We start from the raw sequence: 24,000 nt of genomic DNA on the forward strand, positions 1-24,000 counted from the left end.
TTATGGTGTGATTGTAGAGACTTATTACTGTTTGCAGGAGAGCAGCTGACAAGGCTCCTGGCCCGCGCTTTCAGACCGCCAATTTACATTTCTGGTCAGCGCTGGCCGCTCGGCTCCCGCTGGCACTCTTCTCAATTCCATGCTCCGTTGCTCATGGATTTCCAGAACAAAGTATTGACGAATGGAAGCTTTCTTGTATTCATTATTTTATAGCTCAATATTTAGAAGATAATAGCATCTTCTATTTTCTCAGTTGAGGATTTAAGACACCTGATAACTCCAAGGAAATTAAAGCCAGCGATCATTTTCTTTTTTGAAACGCTGGATGTCATTTTGGAATGAAACCTGCAATATTGATTACCAGTCAGTGAGCTTCTGGCTTTCTTGTAGATTTATCTGTGACAGATTCAGTCTTTTGTTCCCTTCTGTCCAAAATCTGAAGCCAGACATCTAATAAAACATTTAAGCTCAGCTGTCTACATCTTATCAACACATTACGCAACGTTTCATTTCTCCTCATCTAAATGCTGAATGGAGTTCGTTTTCAACGTAGCTGGCAGGTTTGGTTCTTTATCTGGCGGGTGAAGGCAGCGGATGATGATCCGTACAATACTTGGATCCAGCAGCCGCTGTCGGCCGGCAGTTTCCTGGCGTGACATTAGTGTTGTCATCACAGATCAACTAACACAGGGTGTTGATGTTGGATTGTATTTCTCCTCATTTATACGGCAGGTTAGTTTGTGCAAGGTCAGAGGAATGTTCACAGCAGGTATGTTTAGAGCACATTACCGGCTTGATGAGATCTGTTGTGCGGTACAAAGATATGCCTGATATGCATAATGTCCTATTGTAAAGGGACTATGTACCCAAACACATGCATCTTGCCTAAAATCCTACTATTTAAAACACTTTGGACTCAAATGGAAATGTTTGATTTTGGCAATATGCTCAAATCATAACATGGCAAACTGCAGCCCAACAGGCAACAACAGCTGTCAGTGTGTCAGTGTGCTGACTTGACTATGACTTGCCCCAAACTGCATGTGATTATCATAAAGTTGGCATGTCTGTAAAGGGGAGACTCGTGGGTACCCAGAGAACCCATTTACATTCACATATCTGGAGGTCAGAGGTCAAGGGACCCTTTTGAAAATGGCCTCGCCAAAATTTAGCGTACGTTTGGAGCGTTACTTAACCTCCTTCGTGACAAACTAGTATGACATGGTTGGAACCAATGAATTCATCAGGTTTTCTAGTTTCATTTGATACCAGTATCTTCACTCTAGCTTTAAAACTGAGCTCGCTACAACCGCCGAAAGATCGATTGTGTTAATGCGTTAAAGAAATTAGTGGTGTTAAGATGAATTTGGTCAATTTGTGGGTGAGCTATCTCTTTAATTATAGTGGAGTAGGTAGTAAATTTGAAATGCTCAAATACTCAATAAATGTTTTACTTAAGAACTTGAATAAATGCACTTAGTTACTATTTCCCCAGATCTCAACGTTCAGGTTTTGTGCTGATTATTTGTATTTCCAAAAATGAAATATTTTATTCTCCCCTCTCTCATAAACCTCAGTGCATCCGAATAACTATCGTCAACACAAACTCCAACCTGAATTGAACCGAGCAGTGTGTGGTTGCAGTTCAGACGGACCACCAAAGCAGTGAAGACATGACAGACGCTGAGGAGCTCTGACAGCCTCCCCCCAGTCAGAGTGATCTCATTCTTTACTGGGAGTACTGGCACCTTGATCCACAACATGAGAGAGAGAGAGAGAGAGGAGTGTACCACACACTGCTCCATTCACCCCCTCCCATCCTGCCGAGACCCGCTCCGCATGACGGCATGTCACTATTTTTAAACATGCCGTCATCGGGATCAGTCGTGTGCACGCGACCCCCCCCGTCACCGGTGAATCCCAGCCCCACCCAGCTACGCTCAGCGGGGAGTCTTACTACGCCAGCGTCAGAAAACCAACTCCCCATGAATAATGAAGAAGGGGTTTTTAGCATGCAGCGTGTGTGCTGCCGGGTTCGTCTAGAGATTTAGAGTGTGGTGAGATACGGCCTCCGTTCTGCTGGTAGAGCAGTTAACACGACAACGTGCACCTGACTGGCTGCTTAAACTGCAAGAATCCATACGAACGTTATGCAGAAGGTGAACGGGAAACGACTCGCTGCTACGATGTGTGAGTCTCCTCGAGGCGCTGACATATGTTGGATCTGCATGTGTGGGGTGACAATGAGCTGTGTGTCGGGAAGAATTCTGTCAATGAATGTTAAACAGTGTTACATCTGAAAGTGTGTTAATGCAGATTCCCAGGCTTTAAATACACTGTCAACGGCATCTCATCCCTACCCGTCGTCTTTTGCCCCTTCGACGGAAGGAAGTAGTCTTCTAGCGTAGTATCTCGATATCGGCCCATCTCTAAACAAAACCACTGGGTTAGGTATAGAAAAGATGTCATGGTTTGGCTTAAAACAAGTACGCTTGTAACGTCAGCTACGGACATCATGTGACTCAGTTGTGTACATAACATCGTCCGTAAAAATCACTCAACATTTAGTTTCACACTGGACACAAACGCCGGTCCTCTGAGTAAAAGTGCTGTTTGACCCATCCACCACCCCTCCCATTTGTCCTTAAAGGACCTCCACGCTCTTAAGACTATGTCAGTTGCTAATACTGATGTGGGTGGCTTTACATTGGAGTTAGATGAAAGCCTGGTGCGTCTCACACAGACACTAAAGGGTGCCTTGTGCGTCGAAATCAAGATGCCGAGGACCGCTGCCCAAACGTCGGTATTTGCCGCCCCGGGAGTGAGACCAGGCTGTGCTGGAAGTTAAAAGAAATGGCATAATAACCGATGGTTATTCAGCTCCTCCTATTAGCAGGATGACTTCACAGAGAGCAGCTAATGGAGTGATTTGGGCGTGTAATCCCAGATTAAAAAATTAAAACCAGAATGCAAATAAATTCTTGCGGTGGCGTAAAGTTTGCTGGAGAACTGTGGCGAGTAAACAAGCATCTTTTTATGAGTTCTCTTTCTTCTGCTCTCCCTCCCTCTTCCTCAAAGCTCCCCATCTGTATGAGGAACAACAATGATAATCACTCTCGCTAACAAGCTATGAGATCTGCGTGGTTTGTCCGTAAATGTTATGTTCAGAACTCTTGCTATAAAAGAGTTGTTCTCACACTGTTTATGAGCGGTTATAGCATGGAACCATTGCTGTTTGTAGTCCTACAGCTCTGAAGTATAGCGTGGTGAGTTCGGTCTTCATTTATGTAGAAAATGGTTCATGTTGTCTTAAAAGTTTTACCTTTTGTTCTAATATTAATGGTAGCTTTAATTCTTAAAAGAAGACATTTGATCTAAAACTATGCTTCAGTAGTGCTACTTTCATTTTCACATGCAAAACCTATTTTAGTGCATGAAAACTGAAACCAAAGACACGCTGTTACCCTGCTAGCATGTCTTTTGAAACGGTCTATAAAGTTTATGTTTCTGTTGGATGCCTTTTCAGCTCAGAACACAAACAAATGCGTATAAAAGTAGTTTGATATTTGGGGAAATATGCGTAGGCTATTCACTTTTCTTGCTGAGAGTTACATGTACGCTGACCAGACGTCCCGGTTTCAAGCTGGGTGTCCCCAAGTCCCGACAAATATCTGCATGAATGTGTGGTACGCTTAAGGGTCCCGGTTTGAAAATATGGTCATGTGAAGATCGATACTATTTTGATTAGGGCTTTCAAAGTGAACGCGATAACGTGTTAATGCAAATTTGCAATTTTTAGGTTGTATCCGGCTCGTTTTTGAAGCTAGAGTGAAGATACAGGCATCATATGAAACTAGAACACCTAAGAAACCCATTGGTACCAACCATGTCATACTAGCTTGTCATGAAGGAGGCTAAATAATGTTCCAAATTTGCGCAAAATTTTGGCCAGGAAAAACTGGCATGTTCATTTTCAAAGGGGTCCCTTGACCTCTGACCTCCAGATATGTGAATGAAAATGGGTTCTATGGGTACCCACGAGTCTCCCCTTTACAGACATGCCCACTTTATGATAATCACATGCAGTTTGGGGCAAGTCATAGTCAAGTCAGCACATCTTTTTATACTAAATGCAGTACCTGTGAGGGTTTCTGGTCAATATTTGTCATTGTTTTGTGTTCTTAATTGATTTCCAATAATACATTTAGACAAATACTTGCATAAAGCAAGTATATTAGCCCACTCCCATGTTGATAAGAGCATTAAATACTTGACAAATCTCCCTTCAAGGTTCATTTTGGAACGGATAAAAATGTGTCATTAATTTGCGATTAACTAACTTTAATGTTTGTGCTGTATGTAACTAAAGCCAGGAGATGATTAAATAACAGTTGGTTAGCATAACAAGCAGAGGGAAATAATTCCAGCATGTAACTCCCTATTAAACCACAACTTGAAATGAAACATAGGCATATATGTACTTGTATTGGAGAGAGGCAGGTTAGCACTTTAACCCTGCTTCCAGTCTTTGTGCCGGCTAATCGCCTCCTGGATCTTGCTTTAGCTTTTGCGAAAGGATGGTGTGTGTTATTACACACAGGTGACGATGCAAGTGGGAGAAGGAGAAAAGTTTCTACCACAAAGAAACAGTAGCTATGCCTCCTGGAGTAGCATTAGTTTGGCTACGCTACATTACAGAATGAAGGTGCTCCCAGTCATCATATGTGAGTCGTTGGTCTTAAAGCAGTTGATTCATGTCGAGTTTCAGACGCTGCTCATCTCAGAGCCGCTGTTTGTTTTTGCTGTCGCTTAATTCATTCAGTTGTAGCGCCGTGGGGGAGATCTGTGTTGGCTTTGAAAGTCTTTTTTAGTAACCAAACTGTGTGAACCACGAGAGGTGTTTTCTGAGGTGCTGCACAGAAATAACCGAATACCCCCAGTACCCCTCGGAAGCAGACTTTCTCTTCAATTTATTTGTTTATTTAAAGTCATTAAAACCGATTTAATCAAAATTCGAAGAGAAGTCGTGGAATTCCTGGAGCACACATTGTGAAACCAGCCAATGTAAAATCACCTCTGTATCCTGCAGCAGCCCTGACACACACACACACACACACACACACACACACACACACACACACACACACACACACACACACACACGGCGTACGCTACCTGGTGCTCCCTCCGCGGCAGGTGTAGCAGCAGCGTAATGATGCCCTGGGAGGCTGGCTGGGTTTTATGAGTGAACCCTGGCAGCGAGCACGGCCAGGCATCGCACCTCTGTCTCAGGCCGGCCCTTATTAACTCCCACCCGGTGACTCTCTTCCTTTCTCGCTCAGCCGTCTAATGGCCCCGACACGGCCGGTTCACAGGTGAGCCGTAGCCTCGTACACGCCTCACAAGGAGAGAGCTGGATGGAGGTAAATGTTGAAATCTCAGAGCAGATGTTAAGTTTGCACAGCATTACTTTTCTTTAGTCACCGCTGAGGTAATATTCACAAAATTCACCATTGTGATACTTTTGGCACAGTGGGCCAACTTCAGTATTAATAAGTTTATTTTCTCATACCTACAGTAGTTACACCTGTAGTTAGAACAGTCAGATAGTGTTAATACTGTAATGTAGTCTTTAAGGAAACAGTTTTGTTTTTGTTTTCTTGCTGAGCGTTACACGAGAAGATCGATGCCAATCTAATGTCTGTGCAACCAGAGCCAGGAGGCGATTAGCTTAGCACAGCATAAAGACTGGAAGCACAGGGGAAAGAGATACAGCATGTTATTTGGGAGGTTTTAGAGGTGCTTGTAGATACATCCTTGTGATTAATTGCATGACTGTCCATAGTTAAATGCGATTAATCGCAAATTAATTGCACTTTTTTTAATCAAAATGTACCTTAAAGGGAGATTTGTCAAGTATTTAATACTCTTATCAACATGGGAGTGGGCAAATATGCTGCTTTATGCAAATACATGTATATATTTATTATTGTAAATCAATTACCAACACAAAACAATGACAGATATTGTCCAGAAACCCTCACAGGTACTGCATTTAGCATAAAACAATATGCTCAAATCATAACATGGCAAACTGCAGCCCAACAGGCAACAACAGCTGTCAGTGTGTCAGTGTGCTGACTTGAGCTGACCTGTAAAGGGGAGACTCGTGGGTACCCATAGAACCCATTTACATTCACATATCTGGAGGTCAGAGGTCAAGGGGACACCTTTTGAAAAATGGCCATGAAGGTTTTTCCTCGCTAAAATTTAGCGTAAAGTTAGAGCGTTATTTAGCCACCTTCGTGAAAAGCTAGTATGACGTAGTTGGTACTGATGGATTCCTTAGACTTTCCAGTTTCATATCATACCAGTATCCCCTCTCTATCTTTAAAACTCAGTCTGCTACAACCTCAGACAGATTGATTGCGTTAAAGAAATTAGTGGCGTTAAAACCATTTTTACAACAGTTAAAAAAATGTATTGATGTGGGCTCGGTTACTACTCTCTCAGACTCGGGTTAGGTTCGGACAAAAATATGCGGCCCGATCTGCACTTTAGTGTGTACTAGTGTTGTGACTAGGTATTGTAGGACCCAGAGCAAATAAAAAAGTGTGATTTGATTTTTTTCCTGCTGTTTTCTATATCTTTCTCGGTCTTCCTACCATCTATTGGTTTCCAGCCTTCTGTCCACGTGTCTTTGTTGTCTCTTTCCATCTCCTCTGCGAGTCGGATTTAAAAGGCTCAGCGGCTGCATCTCACCCCCTCCTCCTTCTTCGTCTCTCCTCACCTTCACCTCGGCTACCGACCCGCCTCCCCCAACATCAAAGCTGTGTGTGCACTGGTGGCCTCTCATAATTCAATTCAATATCAGCCCCGATCCTGCACGTCGACAAGTTGACAGCTTCTGATTGTCAACTCTTGAAGCGCTCCTCTCCTCCCCCTTCTTTCTCCTTTTCTTCCCGAGGTTAAGGGGAGAATTTGATCTCTTGCTTTGTGTTGGAAGGAACCACAATGTTGGATGCGGAAATTGCCAGAGAAATTAGATTTTGTGGTGTTGCATGTGAGCAGGTAGGGTTGGGGGTTGTAATACAACACAGAAAAAAAGAAATGCTGAACCGGTTTCATTCAAAGACAAAGCCGTGAAAATTACTTTTCTGGATTTTTTTTCCTTTAATCCCACATAAACATGTTCATGGTGTTTCTCTGTCAAACACCCCCAGCAGCCATGGCACATGGAAGGCTGCATCTGGTGTTAATTTTTCTGCATTTGCATGGTGTTGGCATGTAATTTAAGATACATGACCGTGCATGGCAATTTAATTAACCTGCTTCTTTTTTTTTTCTTCTAATGTGAATCCACCCCTCGTTGGAATTTGATTTGCACCAAACAACCCCTGGGCTGTTCATTTTGCGTGACAGGCACACTGACACACATTAGGTGCCTTTTCCATGTAATGCTGAGACAGACGTCTGGCATCGCCCGCTTTGTAGCGGCGTCCTGATTTGATTTACCGCCACGCTGTAGCATTAAACTCACATTTTTTCAGCCCCGCTGCTGTCGCTGTTTTTTCTTTGTGGTTATTGTTTACAGTCCACAAAAACGTCTATCTCAAGCTGTTGTTTATTCTGTCAGCTTACAGTTTCTGGATATTAAATGGGGCTAAAGCAGCCTTTGATGAGCTTTAATACAACATACAACAGCTGCCGTGTTAGTTTCACCGATAGATAGTTTCGGCTCATTGACCAGGTTCTCCCATGGGAGACGAAGATGTTTTGCTTTGGAGTATTGATTTCTCTGTGGTAGGTCAGGCCCCGGCTCCTTCTGTTTTATTAGCGGGGTGATGTCACATGGAAAACATCAGAATCTGTCTCGCCTCATGTCAGCAGTATCGGCCTTCAGGCTTCCTGAATTGATAATAGAACGACGTCATTCCATGAAAGCCAGTCATCCATTTTTTACAGTGATATTTCTCCTTATAAATCACAACAAAATGAAACCCTAAGATTCCACCGCGACGTTAGTGGCTCTGTTTGGCTACACAGTAATGTGAACAATTTGACCTGCTGGTGGCGCTAGATGAAAAGTCAGAGAATAGACGAAATCATTAGGATTCATCCTCCGAGTACCACAGATATCTTCACATCATTTCATGGCAATCCATCAAATAGTTGTTGAGATATATCAAGCTGGACCGACATGGACTGACACCAATATTAATGCCACTAGAATGGCTAAAAAGTAAAACAATAAAGGCAAAGTGGAAAAAAAGACATGTAAAAGACATTGGTGTTTTGAAAAAAATAAAAACTTTAATTTTTTTTAAAGAGGACCTATTATGCTTTTTTGTTTTTTTCCTCTTTCCTTTAGTGTTATATATATATATATATATATATATTTGTGTATGTAAAATGTCTGCAAAGTCACAAAGCCCAAAGTCCAGGCTAAATGGAGTTACTCTCCCCCACAGTAATGCTGCTCCTGAACTGCCTGAAACGCCTTGCTTGAAGTCCCGCCCTTTCTTCCGTAACATAGTGATGTCACCAAGTAACACATTTGAATAATACCCGCCTAGCGGCTAGTTTGACGCGCCCTCAAACACAGCTAGTTAGAGCAGAGCTGGAGCGGAGTCAAGAGGTCAAACTGAGCGTTTCAGACAGAGGGAGAAACGTATGAGAAAAGTAAAGCTTTTTTTCAACATTAAATTATGTAAACATGTTCTAGTAGAAACCCCAAATACAAGTATGCACCTGAAAATAAGCATAATAGGTCCTCTTTAATGAATTTCTGAGCCCAAACACACCAACCTGGCCTCGTTTCGCCCAGAAGCCTCCATCCAATTTCCCCTTGTCCAGCCCGGCTGTCATAAAACATATCATACAGCCCCGGCTGTCCTTTATTGATTGGCTGTTGTGTCTTGAGTGACAGCCAATGTGGTAATGCTCCACATTCTCAGACAAGACAAGTGGCTCTCTGTGTTGATGATGGAGGATGTCAAAGGGGCCTTGGGGCCTAAATTGAAATGGATCCATGTGTGTAGTGTATGTCAGAATAATGCAATTGATGTGACTTGGCATTGGTTAATGCTCGCTGTTGCTTTGAGGCAAGCTGCACGGCCAAATACACATGTATTGGGTAACACAATGTTGTGCTTGTGGTGGGACATTGAGGAAAGACTTGCCTGTGGTTGTATTGTAGTGTATAGATAATAGGGCTGGGAAAAAATCTATGTTTTTTTTCTTTTACGATTTTTTTAATTGATTTTTTAATGTCAAAATCAATATATTTGCTTCATTTGAGTCTATGTGGAAGTAGAAGGAAGTTACCGCTTTTATTGTTGTAGTCTGAGTAACGTGACGTCATATCCGTTCCGTATCCGTCAACCAAAACAAACAGCTGGCCAAAAAGACAAAGTAGAAAATGTCGCGTGGATACGACCTGCACCCTCACATGTTAAATCCAGCGTGGTAAACACTACACATCCAGTAAAGGACGGAAACACTTTGGGTTTCACACATTGACAGGAAAAGCAGAGCTAGACATCACGGCTAAAGCTGCATGCTAACAGGAAACGTTATCGTATCGCGGTAACGTGCGGTCGAGCCGCTCGTCGCTCTCGTCTCCGTGGTCAAATGGGCCAACGCTACGACTGTAGAGCACCCAGATACTGACATTTATGTTCTCTGCATTGAAACGGCCCCGATGGAGCTGACCATGGATGTATAAAGAGAACGGAGTTGACGTGAGAGCTAGAGATGGACTTGGAGAAGTGAGAGGAAGTAGACACTTGTGACTACGTCTGGTTTTCAAAATAAGGATTTAACAAAGGGAATTGTATATTCACCAGAAGTATAAAACATGACATGTCCCTTATAAATTAAAAAGAAAATACCACTAATTTGTGAGGGAAATGTCTTTATTCTTTGATTTTTGGGTTGCTGGAAAAAAATCTAATAAATAATTCCTGACAATGATCCTGATATATTTGACTTCAGGACATCTCTGACTACATACATGCTGAAAATCAAACATTTTACTGTATTAATTCAGAGATTTTTCCAAAATAAGAGTTCCTAGAAATGCATGATTCAACTTTTCCCCATGGTCTAGTGTTCAGAAAGTTAACAAAAATCGCAATAAATCTTGATATCCAATTGCAATACATATGGTATCGTGATAGTGTCGAGTCAGAGATATCGTCCCAGCCCCTTATAAATAAGGGTAATTTTGATAGTAGCTACAGCTGTAAGCTCAGAATTGTATTTGTGGTAACAAAGGGATTCAATGAGCTGGTCATTGTAGTAAAATAAGCCTTCAGCTGGGTGATTGATTGCTTTGAAGAAGTCCAATTACAGCAACCTCAGCGTGCTTTATCCTGCCTACCACAAAGCTTCCAATAGAATAATCTAAAAAAGAAAGTCAGCAGTACCCAATTCAACAACAATCACAAATATTTGAAGGCATAGCTGCAGTAAGTAGAGTGTAATTGAATATCTGCATGTGTAACTTGAGGCCAAAATGGGTCCCAAGAAGCCTTTGGATCACGGTGACTTTGCAAATCCACATGAGGGAATTAAGGTGCAATGGAACATGCAGGAGCCTGAACGGCTCGGAGAGAGGCCAATAAGTTCCCCCTCCTCCAGAAGGTATTTAAGAAGCGTCTTAAATTATTCATAATAGCGCTAATCCTCTTCATGTAGCTTTTATTGGCTTGTCTTATTTATTGTTTCTCTGTGACTCCAGGGGAAAACTGGAGAAAAAGCCCCCATATGATCGCTATGATTCATTTTTTTTGTCAACATTTTGTCTCTCTATTCTATGTTCCAACGCCAGGCTAATTAACCAGCGCTTTCATCCCGCCCTGTCATTAAAGGCGGCTTTTTTCAGATACATGGCTCAATTTGGTGTTACAGGAAATTGCTTGTTGTTTTTCTCCCCCCCCCCCCGTTGCGTTCCGACGCATTCAGCGAAGGCTCTCTGGTATGTAACCCAACCCAGCTTTCATTACCAGTTAACTGTAAAAACGATCTCTTTAACGCACAGGCAGTTTTCCATTTTCCTCTTCATTAAGTAAAGGGAGTGCATAATCTGGCTCATAATTTAATCTCTTTTGCTAATGTTAACACCGCAGGCATTGAAGGAATTAGGACAAATGATATGATTTGCGCTGCCTCGGCGTTGCATCGTCTTAACCTTGCATTCCACTGAGCTCGCCGAGGGAGCCAATTTACCTCATGGTTATGCATTTATGCACAGGGATACTTGCCAATATTCTCCATGCGTTATGAGGGGTATGAAGACCTTTGGAGAGGGGAGGAATGGGATGCAGGTCTCACTGGGAATTAGTCCTCGGTCCAACTCCAAACCACCCCCTCTACCCACTTCCACTCCATTCGCATGGAGGGTCCGCAATATTAAGTGGCATCCCAAACCATCAACCAGCTGCCCTTACTGACAACTTGCAACGCCGTATCGTGTTCTTCATGCAACGCGCTCTAATGTAAGTTTCGTGCGACTATCAGTACAAACATCTACTTGTAAACTGCTTAAAGATAGACATTTAATATTGTCATACAGACGTTATCAACTTAAAGTTAATCAATTGTATTTAGGATCAAATATACCCAGTCTAGTCTATTATTATCAGGAGCTATAACCCCATCATTTATTATATCTTCAACTGCAATACTGACTTTAACAGTACAATAATTTAGTGCAATAATCTGGTTTACTTCACACAGTATTTATTTATACAGTACATTTTAACTAACATTTGTATATATTAGGGCTATCATTGTTAATGCGATGATAACAGGAAGTCAATTTAACGGCACTAATTTCTTTATCGCCTTAAAGCAATTGATTTTTTTAAAGCTAGAGTGAAGATACTGGCATCATATGAAACTAGAAAACCTAAGGAATCCATCGGTACCAAACGTGTCATACTAGCTTGTCGTGAAGGAGTCTAAATAACGCTACGAAGTTGCGCAAAATTTTGGCGAGGAAAAACCATCATGGCCATTTTCAAAGGGGTCCCTTGACCTCTGACCTCAAGATATGGGAATGAAGCAGCATATTTGCCCACTCCCATGTTGATAAGAGTTTTAAAAACTTCACAAATCTGCCTTTAAGGTACATTTTGAACACAATACAAAAAATGTCTTATGATTTCTCTATGTTTATATATTTATATATATTTCTATTCTAGATAACGGAGAAAAACAGAACTCAATTCCCCCTCTGGGGATCAATTAAGTATTTCTGATTCTGGTTTTATTTAGCTGATAGTTTCCTGGCGGTAGAGAGGGAAGTTCGTCCTGGAACTTGCCGCTGTATTTATACCCGACACCTTAAAGGAGGGTGCTTCGTTGAGCTGTGAGTGTGACTACGAACAGAGTTGAATCCGTCACGGATTGGGCCCCTCCTATAGCAGGGCTGCTGATACGTTGTAGTGGGCTTCACTGTTACTGAACATCCCCCATTCCCATATGAATTACATCCCCCATCCCATATTTTCCTCTATTGTTAGGCTGTTGTGTTGGAAAAAGAATAAGAGAAGACAAATCACCCCATTTACCTCCGTGGGCAGTGCCTGTTAATCCCATTTCTCTGGATTCTTGCACTTCTTCATCCTCATTCTTTACCCTTTATTCTTTAATCCTATCATTGCCCATATTGTCTGCACACAATGAGTCTTGTGCTCTCGTACTGCTGCTCTCAGGCGCTTAATCAGGATAGCGTTGGCAAAAATGTAAGCCAGTTTTAATGTATTTTATCTCGCCGTGTAACATTGTATCTTCAACACAAAGGCATATAAAAGAAATCATTCCAGCACCGTCGCCTAGCAGCTCACACTGCATCCACACACGGCCAGTGGAAATCCTCTGCGCAGTCACTCGGCTCCTGGGCGCAGGTGTAAATGTGCATTAAGGGGCTCTGTATTATGGCAGTTTGGTGGTTTCATTTTCAAATATACCGTAGCTCAAACAGGATCTAACACAACCCGATTAGCTGACGACTCCATCTCCTGAAAGTCAAACGAGATGAGCCCCTTGAGGGAAGTCGATCTTGTTCAAATCCTGCAGAATGGTCAGATTGGATGGATTTCAGGTATTCCTTTGGAGAGCCAATCAGGATCAAGCTGTGATGCGTTTCCTGAAGGCACTAAACTTTTGTCCTGCAAAAATATGCCCTTTCAATTCAGTTGAAGTCTCCACAATGGACAATTTAAGCCATCCGTTCCCTGCAGCCCCAAAGTCCCAAATTACACTAGCAGACTTCAAACAGCAGCACCGTTTGTTCTCATACAACGTTTACAGTTTGTGCTCAATATGAATTACGCACACTGAGACCAAGACATCCCATTCATTTTTGGGGGCTGACTGCAGGGTCACTTTGTTGATCGTAAGGCTAATGTGACCCTGCGCTTTGTCCAAAAGACCCTGGAGAAAAGGGTGTACACAGTGGGCAACTCCGGGGTCTGAGAAGTGAAGCCAATGCTGGAGTGCCTTAAACCTGCATTCTTTCTAACAGCCAGCAGGGGGCGACTCCTCTGGTTGCAAAAAGAAGTCTGGTCTCAATCGCTAGTTTCAAGTCTTCTTCAATACAGCATGATGTTCATTTAGTAAATTATGGTCCCATTTAGAGTCAGATAGACCATAAAGCAGGGGATGCTTTAGGGCGGGGCTACCTTGAGACTGACAGGTCGCCACCATGGCGTTAATACCAGGGCATTAAAGGTATCGAGGACCGATACCCAGCCCTACAGACCAAAATCAGTAGGGTTCAACATCTGGGGAGCATGAATAGTGGATTGGTGGTAGACCAACCGACCCACACACAGACTGACTCTGCTATCCCTAGAACAATGCAGCTACTTGTTTATTGCAGGTTTACCATTTCAACTAAATCAACATTCTCAATTCATTTAAAAGGGCCTCCAGTAACCTGCTTACCAACCCTCCGCCCCAACACTGTTGACAGTAAGAGGAGCAATCCATCGTCCTCGAGACGCTAATTCTATTGCGCGCCCCTGACCTCGACCTGAGCGTATGCTCGCCAATGTCCCCGAGATGGATTGGGAGAAAATGAGATGTAACAATACAACAGGGAGGCAGGGAGGGGGTGATGATGGAGGGCAGGGGGGGTTTTGGTTGGGGTGTTGGGGTTGAGCCCGGTCGTCAATCTCTCCCTCCTAGCTTGCTGCTCATCATTAGGGTGGTTGGCCTTCGTCGTGCGAGCCGTTTCTACATGATGTGGTTATTAATGCGCTTGGTTATCGCCCCATTCTGCCTGTATGCAGCCTGTCTTCATTATGGTCCTGCACAGGTCTGAGGAGTCTGGATGTAACGGTGTGGTAATTAATCTGTAGACATATTCTTGGTCTGGGAAATTGAGAGTTATCGGGCTTAGTTCTAAAGGTAGAGTGAAGATAATGGTATTGTATGAAACTATAAAACCCTAAAGAGTCCATTGGTACCAACCATTTCATATTAGATTGATTGCTAGTTAAATTTTGGTGCAGAAAAAACTGGCATGGCTATTTTCAAATGGGTCCCTTGACCTCTGACCTCCAGATGTGTGAATGTAAATGGGTTCTCTGGGTACCCACGAGTCTCCCCTTTACAGACATGCCCACTTTATGATAATCACATGCAGTTTGGGGCAAGTCATAGACAAGTCAGCACACTGACACACTGACAGCTGTTGTTGCCTGTTGGGCTGCAGTTTGCCATTAATTTGAGCATATTTCTTTTATGCTAAATGCAGTACCTGTGAGGGTTTCTGGACAATATCTGTCATTGTTTTGTGTTGTTAATCGATTTCTAATAATAAATATATACATACATTTGCATAAAGGAGCATATTTTTCAACTCCCATGTTGATAAGAGTATTAAATACTTGACAAATCTCCCTTTAAGGTACATTTTTCAGAGATAAAAAAATGTGTGATTAATTATTTTAATCGATTAACAGCCCTGATATGTACACGAACAAATACATACATTTCTATTTAAAACATGTCAGAGTCCTGAGTTCCTTCTGTGGCACAGTAGTGATCAGCTCAGCCAGCCAGGACGTAGAGACAAGCCGTCAGTCTCAGCTCCACCTCCCCTCCTCCAGAGAGCCTTTCTGGACGTCCATGCTTGCCTGGAAACAGCTGGGGGCCTGGGTGAAGCATGTTAATGGTATAATTAACAACACCAGAGGTTAGTCATGTCCCAGCCATGTTCTCATTCTAAAAGGATGACACCGGCGGGGGATGACTTCCTCTGCAGCCCCCCCTCGTTCTGCAGCGGTAACTCCCGTGAGGCCGTTCTGTACCGTCGCTACGAGGCTGATGAAGAAAGAGCACCTTCACTTACTTGTTGTGTACTGTTGAGTATTGTTGGAGATCAAACCCTCGGAGTGTAGATGAATAAACAATGTCCTCCTTAAAAGAAGCAAAGCGTGTTATGAATGAAATCATGGGCGTAGTTTCGTGTCAGATTGAATGAAAGAGAAAAAGCCTGATCTCAAAGGATTCTGTTGTTTCTCAAGTTGCTCTAGTTTCAGTCCTTCCGTACTCCAGAGAGATCCCCGTGACAAGCCTGTGGTGGTGTGTGTGTCGTGTTTTGATTAGTCGTACACACACACTGGCACCGGTTTGCACGGCATCTGTTTCATCCCGCGGAATCCAACGCTGACGTTAACCTGCCGATTGTCGGAGGATGAAATCTGTCCTTCCCCCGCCCCGATGAGCGTTAAAGGACGGCTGTGAAGATGCCGGTGGCTGTCGTTTTCCAGACAGTATACTGTACTCTGTTTATCTAGGAAGCTGTGTTAAACCGCCTGGAGTTATGGTCCCTAGCTGTTTTATGCCACAGCCATATGGAGCGTCATGGCTTCACTGGTATATCTCCACCTGGGTGAAATTATTAAGCCATTTTACACATTTCTGTTCTGGTGTTGTTAAGATTTCATGATTATAATAATAGGTTGTGGCTTTGCTTGTCAGGTTCTGAGCTTAGTCTGCACTTCTTGCTTTTGATTGCTTGTAGAACTTAATTTTTTCAGGGTTAGTTTTGAACCGCTGCTCTCCCCTGGAGGAGGTTCAGTGTCAAACACACCTCAGCAGGAGGAACACACAAAGAAACAGCCTTCGTAATTCACTACGCCTCTCAAGGCCGTTACACAAACAGGGACATGATGAATAAACAACATGAAAAAGCAGAATACTTGCGTGCAAATATTTAGCACCAAAAGTATTCATACAGAGAGTTGCAACCGCTTCTTTTCAATAAAAGGTTTAAAATTAGGGCTGTCAATCAATTGAGATATTTAAATGTGATTAACCACATGATTGTTCAGGGAATAAGGAATCCATTGGTACCAATCATGTCATACTAGCTTGTCGCGAAGGAGACTTAATAACACTCTGAATTTGCGCTAAATTTTGCAAGTCATAGTCAAGTCAGCACACTGACACACTGACAGCTGTTGTTGCCTGTTGGGCTGCAGTTTGCCATGTTATGATTGGAGCATATTGTTTTATGCTAAATGCAGTACCTGTGAGGGTTTCTGGACAATATCTGTCATTGTTTTGTGTTGTTAATTGATTTACAATAATAAAATATATACATACATTTGCATAAAGCAGCATATTTGACCACTCCCATGTTGATAAGAATATTAAATACTTGACAAATCTCCCTTTAAGGTACATTTTGAACAGATAAATGTGTGATTAATCGTGATTAACTATGGTTAAATATAGTAACCATATATTGTAATATATTAAATTACATTTTTCCACATCTCCCAACCCAATTGCAAATACATACAAACATTTTAAAAACAAAAAAAACGTGCCTTGTTTGCATTCAGGACATGACATCCAGTGTTCCTCCTCTGAGAGCCGGGTATAAAACGAGTTGTTGGCTCTCTTATTGGCGGCCTGCCCGGGAAGCCCTTACGTTTAATTGGCCTCCCGTTTGTTTTGAGCTGCACCCACCCATTACGATCCCTCATAAACGTGCTGGTATAAAACCAAACTGCACCTGGGCATCCAGAGAGAGAGAGAGAGAGAGAGAGAGAGAGAGAGAGAGAGCCAGACTGAGAGCCAGACTGAGAGCCAGACTGAGTGAGGAGGGCTCTGCTGCTGATGTCATTAATCGCCCTGCAGGAAGGACCTCACATATTTCTCTTAGCTATTGAAACCCCTTATCTTAGAACACACACCTCAGCTCACCCGTAACCGATTTCAATTTGGCATCTCTTCAAATGTCCTCCATCATGGTCACCAAACCAGAGAGCCAGGGGACGGCCAATAGAGATAATGAAGGAAAAAGGTCACTTCCAGCAACAACCTGTTAATTGGATTTGTCTCTTTTCCCGCTAATCAAACGCCGTCCGTCAGGGATGTTGTCTGCTCTGAGGGATCGCCGGGATAATTCAAGTTTGTCGTGACCAGAATTAGTATTTCATTTGAAGAACCAGGCCTGTGGTTTTTGCATTTTAGAGCTCAATAACTCAAGCTTTTATATTCTTATACCATTACTGCTGACCATTTCCAAAGCATACCATTAGCTTTTAGATTAACCCTCTGAGACCCGCCCATGATCCTGACTGACTTTATAGTTTTTCAGAGGCTGTAGCAGGTTCAGTTTTAGAGCTAAGTAACTAGAAAACTGAAGGAATCAATTGGTACCAACCATGTCATCCTAGCTTGTCATAAAGGAGGCTAAATAATCAACCCAAACATTGCTGCAACAACTTATGAGACATAATAGAGCAGACACAGTGCTGAGCTGAATCTTAAATTCATCTTCAGGTTCACAGCTTTCAGATGATGTACACCACTTCTATATGACGTCTACTGTTGACCTGCTATCTCCCCTGAAGACCCCCTGTATCCCCTTAAAAAAAAGACCTACACGGCTCTATTGTGGGTCTCAGAGGGTTAATTTCCCTCCTTTCGGTATGCTATGAAAGTACCATTTTTAATTCATCCCAGAGAACATTTAGTTTCTCTCCGTCGGCTGACAAAACAGCAACTTGTTTCATGCGAGAAATTACCCAATTTGCATGATAATTTTCACACATTTTACCGTCTTCCCGGTTTGATTTTTGTGACGGCGGGTCTCATGAATCCAATACGTTTTGACATCCGAGCAGAGCGTCCTCCGAGCAGGTTATTACCTGTTGTTTACGATCAGTATCTTACTCGAATGTGACACATTTTTCTCTCCAGACAGCCACCTTTTTAAGCTTTTTGTCTCATCCCAGGAGGAACACTAGCGCATGTCAGACGGTACATCATGAATGTTCCAATCAAACCCCCCCGCTGCAACACTTTAATGCATCATGTCTGTAATATCGAGCTGCATGGCATTTTCAAGTGCTTCAAATATCGTAAATCATTGCGCGAAACTCTTCCGGGTGACTCGCATGTAGCCTCTAGACGGCTTTAACCTTGTAAGCTGTTGTTGTTTTTTTGCATCCCAAGATAGAGAACGTCTCGCATGTCACACACATCGCGGCTGTTCCCATCAAACCCCTGCTTGGCTCTTAAGTGCCTCTCAAGCCTTTCTCTCCGTGGTGCTCCCATCATTATTGACAGACCTCAAACAGCCTCCTTAAAGACTCGACTGGCATGTTTTTTCTCCCCCGGATTCTCAAGTGTGCTGTTGTTTCAGTATAAAAAAGAAACTTTAAAGTGGCTCTGCGTGTCTGCGAGACCAAGAGGCACATTTGGAACAGTTCGTCTCCTTGACATTGTGTGTAAACTTGGCCTCTTGGGAGTGTTGGGAGGGGAAATGAAAGTGGCCTTAGAACTGAAGATATAAATTATTATTTCTTTGGGGGTGGATAGAGATGTATAATCCTCACAGGTAATTGATTTTCAGGAGCGGTTCAGAGGTAGGATGCTGCACCTTGGTGGGGGGATATGAGGGATGAGAACAATTTCCTCAGCAAAAGAGAGTTGACTCAGAGTTTATTGGGTTGTTTTTCCACACGGGGGAAAGTTTCCAGAAAGCTGCTCAAAGTCTCTTTAATGTCCTGCTTCATCGGGTAAACTTTAGGTCATGGTGGGATTTTTTTCTGGGGGTGGGGCTCTCTGAGCTGCAGGAGGTAGCAGTCGGCATAAAAGTGGATATGGCTGAACAAATCACTTCCAGGATCTGCAGCACAAAGACATCTTAAGCTGTCCATGTATGAGGACTTAAAACCGCCGTCCCCTGGTAGCCGCCCGGCTCTTTATCCGATCCAACTGTGACTAAACTCAGATGATTATCACATTTGTATTTTTTGAGCACGCAACACAGGTTAAATTGTAACAAATTCCTTCTTGTCTCCTCTCTTTGCAGGATCCCTTTCAGCGCTGCCGACTGCTGTGATGAATACTGATATGTGGTCAGTGGAGGAACAGTGAAGGGAGCCAGAGGAGTCCTGGTTTGATGTGAGTTCACCCATTTATCTATCAGCCAATGTGTGACCTGACTGTTGACTCCTTGTCCTTATGTTATAGAGCTTCTCAGGCACGTTTCTGTTGCTGGTCAGATTCAGATTGGATGTGTGACCTTGTGCTTCCTGACTCTGAAAGCAGTATCATCTTTAAATTCCTCTGGCTCAGGTTAGGGCAGGGTTCGTCCCCGTGTTGAGCACAGTTTGTCAGCTCGGCTAACACAAACTAAGTCTAAAGAACAAGATTATTATATTATTTTTCTTCTATATTCTTATCGTATTGTAGTCGGCCACTACAAACCTAAAATGTGTCAGCTAGCTAAATGTCAAATCTTGGCTTAATGCTTGGTTATGATTAGTGCTTTCGCCTCACAGCAAGAATGTCACTTGTGATTTTTAGGTTGTAGCGGGCTACTGGTATCATATGAAACTAGAAAAACCTAAGGAATCCATTGGTACCAATCGTGTCATACTAGCTTGTCGTGAAGGAGGTTAAATAACGCTTCAAACTTGCGTTAAATTATGGCGAGGAAAAACTGGCTTTTTCAAAGGGGTCCCTTGACCTCTGACCTCCAGATGTGTGAATGAAAATTGGGTTCACACCCACACAGTCCTGAAGAAGCACATTAGCTGAACTCATGAGTATTAAACTCTTAGAACATAATATCTAAAGGTTTAAGAAAAAAAAATATGTTTTTGCTTATTTCATCATGAATATTTAATGTTAGTGAGAAACCATGTTTTCAGGGGCTTTCATTGTATTTCATTGAGTATGAAGAGTAACTTTGGCACACGGTTAAGAGCAACACACAGATAGATATACAGTATTACTAATATATTAACATAAAAACGTTAATCCATGCAAGTGCTAATAAGTCACTAACTAATGTGCAGCTTTGCAAATCCACAGATTTAGCGGCATTTTTCTAAATAAAAACAAACACACACACACTGTTTGTCGGACACGCGCTAAAGTTACACCGGGCAGACACACAGCTGACAACCTGCTAAACTAAACTAAATGTGCGGTGGTGACTTTTACTGGGAAAGTGGCTGCATGTCCGCGACACTACACGCAGCATCGCTAAGTTAACGCTCCCAGATGGGTGAACTGGAGACTCCGTTGTCTGTTGTGCTCCTACACTGCAGCTGGTACACCGCTGCATGCGAGGCACAAATCTTGTCGGTTAACGGTTAATAATCGGTTAACAAGGGTCAGTTATCAGTTAAGAACATTTTTCAAAATTGGCATCCCTACCACGGTTGCATCAGCGTGAATAAACACGACGAGGCTGTAAAGGCGGACGGGTTGGCATGAGGACGTTTAGTCGTCTCATTTAGCCATTTGTTAGCAACCGCCTTTTTTAAGACACATAAATGCTTCAAAATGTGTTGGGTATTTACTGACGTATTTTATATCGTAGGACAAAAGGTTAAACTCTCTTCAGCTTGTGTTAACCACAGACCTTATTTCAGGCATCTAATTAAAAACCCATTGACTTCCAAACGAGGGAACCGGAAGTGCTAAAATGCTAACTCCTTTCTGGGTTTTAGGACTCATTCCTGCCGCACCCTATACTATACTATTCTATATTGTATTATACTATACTACTGTATACTATACTGTACTACTGTATAGTATACTATACTACTATACTGAAGTGAAGGTACTTTGATGATAGTGTGTTTTCTGGTGCTCTTCACTCCTCTCCTCTCATCATGGTGTTCCTACTGGTGCCTCCACATGCTGCCTCTGCGCTCTTTGTTCCACTTCATTGGGGTGTGTGCTCATGTGTACGCTCCTGTGTATGTGTATGTGTGTATGTGTATGTGTGTGTGTGTGTGTGTGTGTGTGTGGATGCGAGTGTACACCAAGAGAGCATTTTGAGGATTGAGGGTTGGCTCTCTCTGTTTACTCCCCCACCCTCGTCTTCCCCGTGCGACGACGGGAGCGTGCACGCGTGTGTGTGTGTCTGTCAGTCGCAGTGTTTGATGTTTTTGAGCGTGCATGTGCGTGTTTCTGAACGTGGTATGTGCAAATGAAGATGGGTGTTTGTGTGTGTGTGTGTGTGTGTGAATCTGTGCAGGATTGCAGCATGTGAGTGGGAGTACAAGATAACAAGATAGAGATGGAGAAAAACACACTTGTATGCACATACGCATGTTTGTTGCATGCCTCTGTAGGTGTGTGTAGTCCACCCCCCCACCCCCCTTTACACACACATACACACAACTCCAGGGACTAGCATGTTCATTATTCTTCCTAAAAGAACCATTAAAATTTCATCAGTGCAATGCAATCTGTAGCAGGGCGGGGGGTAGGAGTGTGTGTAGGAGAGAGAGAGGGAGAGAGAGAGCAGTGTGAGGGGAGGGAGCTCTCATCCTCCTCTCATTCACCACCGCCTGCCTTCATGCCTCTCTCCTCCTCCTTTTCTTCTTCTTCATCCTCTTCTCCTCCTCCGGTGGCTGGATTCCCTCGCTGAGAGCACGCTGCAGATGCACAGATTACGACTTCTCTCATGATGTGAGCCGCCGGCACCCCTCCCCTCCGACTCCCTCCATCCATCCATCCCACCTCATTCTACTACTACTACTCCTGCTGCTGCTGCTGCACCTCCTCTCTCTCTCTCACACACTGGGGGGGAGGCTGTCCTCAGGCTACGGGAGGAAAAGGGTTAACAAGGTGCAGTTGGATTCTTCTCAGGGAGGAATTTTCTTTTCCTCCGGATTTGGATATGTGATGTACGGAGTGCTGGATTAGAAGATGAACAGCTGTATCCTGATTGGAATATGTTTTTTTGAGTGGAATCTTTTAGTGTTGGAAATTTAAAGGTGAGCTTTTGTTTCCTGTCGCTGCCTCGTTGTTCGGCGACCGACTTGTTGATTAACGTGGCGGGAAGAAACCACGTGCTTCCTTTTACGCACAACTTTTTCCGACCCCTTTCCTCCTCCTTTTTTTCTTTAATTAGACTGATCCGGCGTGTTGCGCTGGCGTTTCTTGTAAAAGAAGCAGAGCTAATTAGTGCTGCTCTTTTTTTTTTTCCAGCATTGATCAGAAACGCGGCAGCCCTTTAAAGACCGCGGGAGGTTAGCGGGCGCTGGTTTTTCCCTCCACACACACCCTCTCCGCCACCACCGCCACATCCCGCTTTGTTTTGCCAGCGAGAGAGGCACCGTCTCTCAGGTAGATCTGATGGCGTTCTAATTGCGTCCTAATTGGGTTCCCCCCCCCTTAGCCGTGGAGCTTTTTGGGTTTCTGAGCTGCTTAGAGCCACGGATGAAAGAGTTTGTGGGGTGGAGTGTGTGTGTGTGTGTGTGTGTGTGTGTGTGTGTGTGTGTGAAAGTAGGGTGGAGTGTGTGTGTGTGAGTGAGCAGGAGAGAGAGTGTTAAGCTGAGAGCGGTTGCGAGTGCGCGTCTGGCCGACCCGGTGAGTGTCTGTAGGAGTGAGAGAGAGTCTAGAGCCTCCGTGTGTGTGTGTGTGTGCGTGTTTGTGTGTGTGTGTGTGTGTGTGTGTGTGTGTGTGTGTTACTCGTAGACCCATCTGTGGAGGTCTTGTGTGATGGATGGTGACTGACGGAGGGTGTGAGGTGTGTGAAGGAGGAGGAGGAGGAGGCTGAAGAAGAGGCGAGGCAGTGCGGGATGGGGGAGGGTGTCGGGAGGGAGGAGACGGGGGGAAACTGGTCTCCCATCTGTGTGTGTGTGTGTGTGTGTGGTACAGCAGTACATCACAGACCAGCTAATGGAATACTGGAGACTTGAAGGGTCCTCTCCTGCTCCTCCTCCATCACCACACCTCACCTCCACCCTCCAACGCTCGATTCCGGGTAGAGTGTGACACGCCGGAGGGCGTTCTGTGGTTCTCTGATAGCGTTTAGATTCTCCGTGTGCACCAGACAGGTCATGAACTGATCTGTTTGAGCAGCAGTGGTTCTACAGTGTATAGACGGATGCTATGCTACCGCCAATTGAACTTCTAATCTCTAATAAATTCAGTCCTGGTAGGTTTTACAACACATGCGTTACTGTGGCAACAGCAAGTGCGTTTTAATAATACATATCCCAGAATGCCGTTAAAGGGCGGGTCCGTTATTTTAGAGTTGTTTGAGTTTTATCGTTCTGTAGCTTCCCAGTGGTGTTCCTTATGTATTCACATTTTAGTCAAAGTACGTACACCGATCAGCCATAACAATAAGACCACTGACAGGTGAAGTGAATAACATTGTTTATTTAGTTACAATAGCACCTGGCAGTGGGGGGGGGGATATATTAGACAGCAAGTGAACATTTTGAACTTTGTGTTGGAAGCAGAAGAAATGGGCCAGCGTAAGGATGTGAGTGATTTTGACAAGGGCCAAATAGTGCTGGCTAGACGACCGGGTCAGAGCATCTCCAGAACTGCAGCTCTTGTGGGATGTTCCCGGTCTGCAGTGGTCAGGACCTACCAGAAGTGGTCCAAGGAAGGAAAACCGGTGAACCGGTGACAGGGTCAGACCCGAGGCTCATTGATACACGTGGGGAGCGAAGGCTGGCCCGTGTTGTCCGATCCAATAGA

General features: G+C 43.6%; 1 protein-coding gene across 2 annotated transcripts in view; it reads left to right on the plus strand.

Annotated features, from left to right (window-relative positions):
- Nucleotides 1–24,000, plus strand: part of nav3 (neuron navigator 3) — a 470,935-nt gene that overhangs the window by 72,051 nt on the left and 374,884 nt on the right. Inside the window, exon 3 of one of the 2 annotated variants that reach the window (XM_074626295.1) lies at nucleotides 19,352–19,443. The gene's annotated coding sequence lies outside the window, so the exon portion shown is untranslated. Of the gene's footprint in view, nucleotides 1–19,351; nucleotides 19,444–22,105; nucleotides 22,281–24,000 lie in introns of those variants that run through there. The other variant, XM_074626296.1, reaches the window with a different exon arrangement.

Source organism: Sebastes fasciatus, chromosome 23 (genome assembly GCF_043250625.1).
Source record: "Sebastes fasciatus isolate fSebFas1 chromosome 23, fSebFas1.pri, whole genome shotgun sequence".
Classification (NCBI taxonomy): Eukaryota; Metazoa; Chordata; class Actinopteri; order Perciformes; family Sebastidae; genus Sebastes; species Sebastes fasciatus.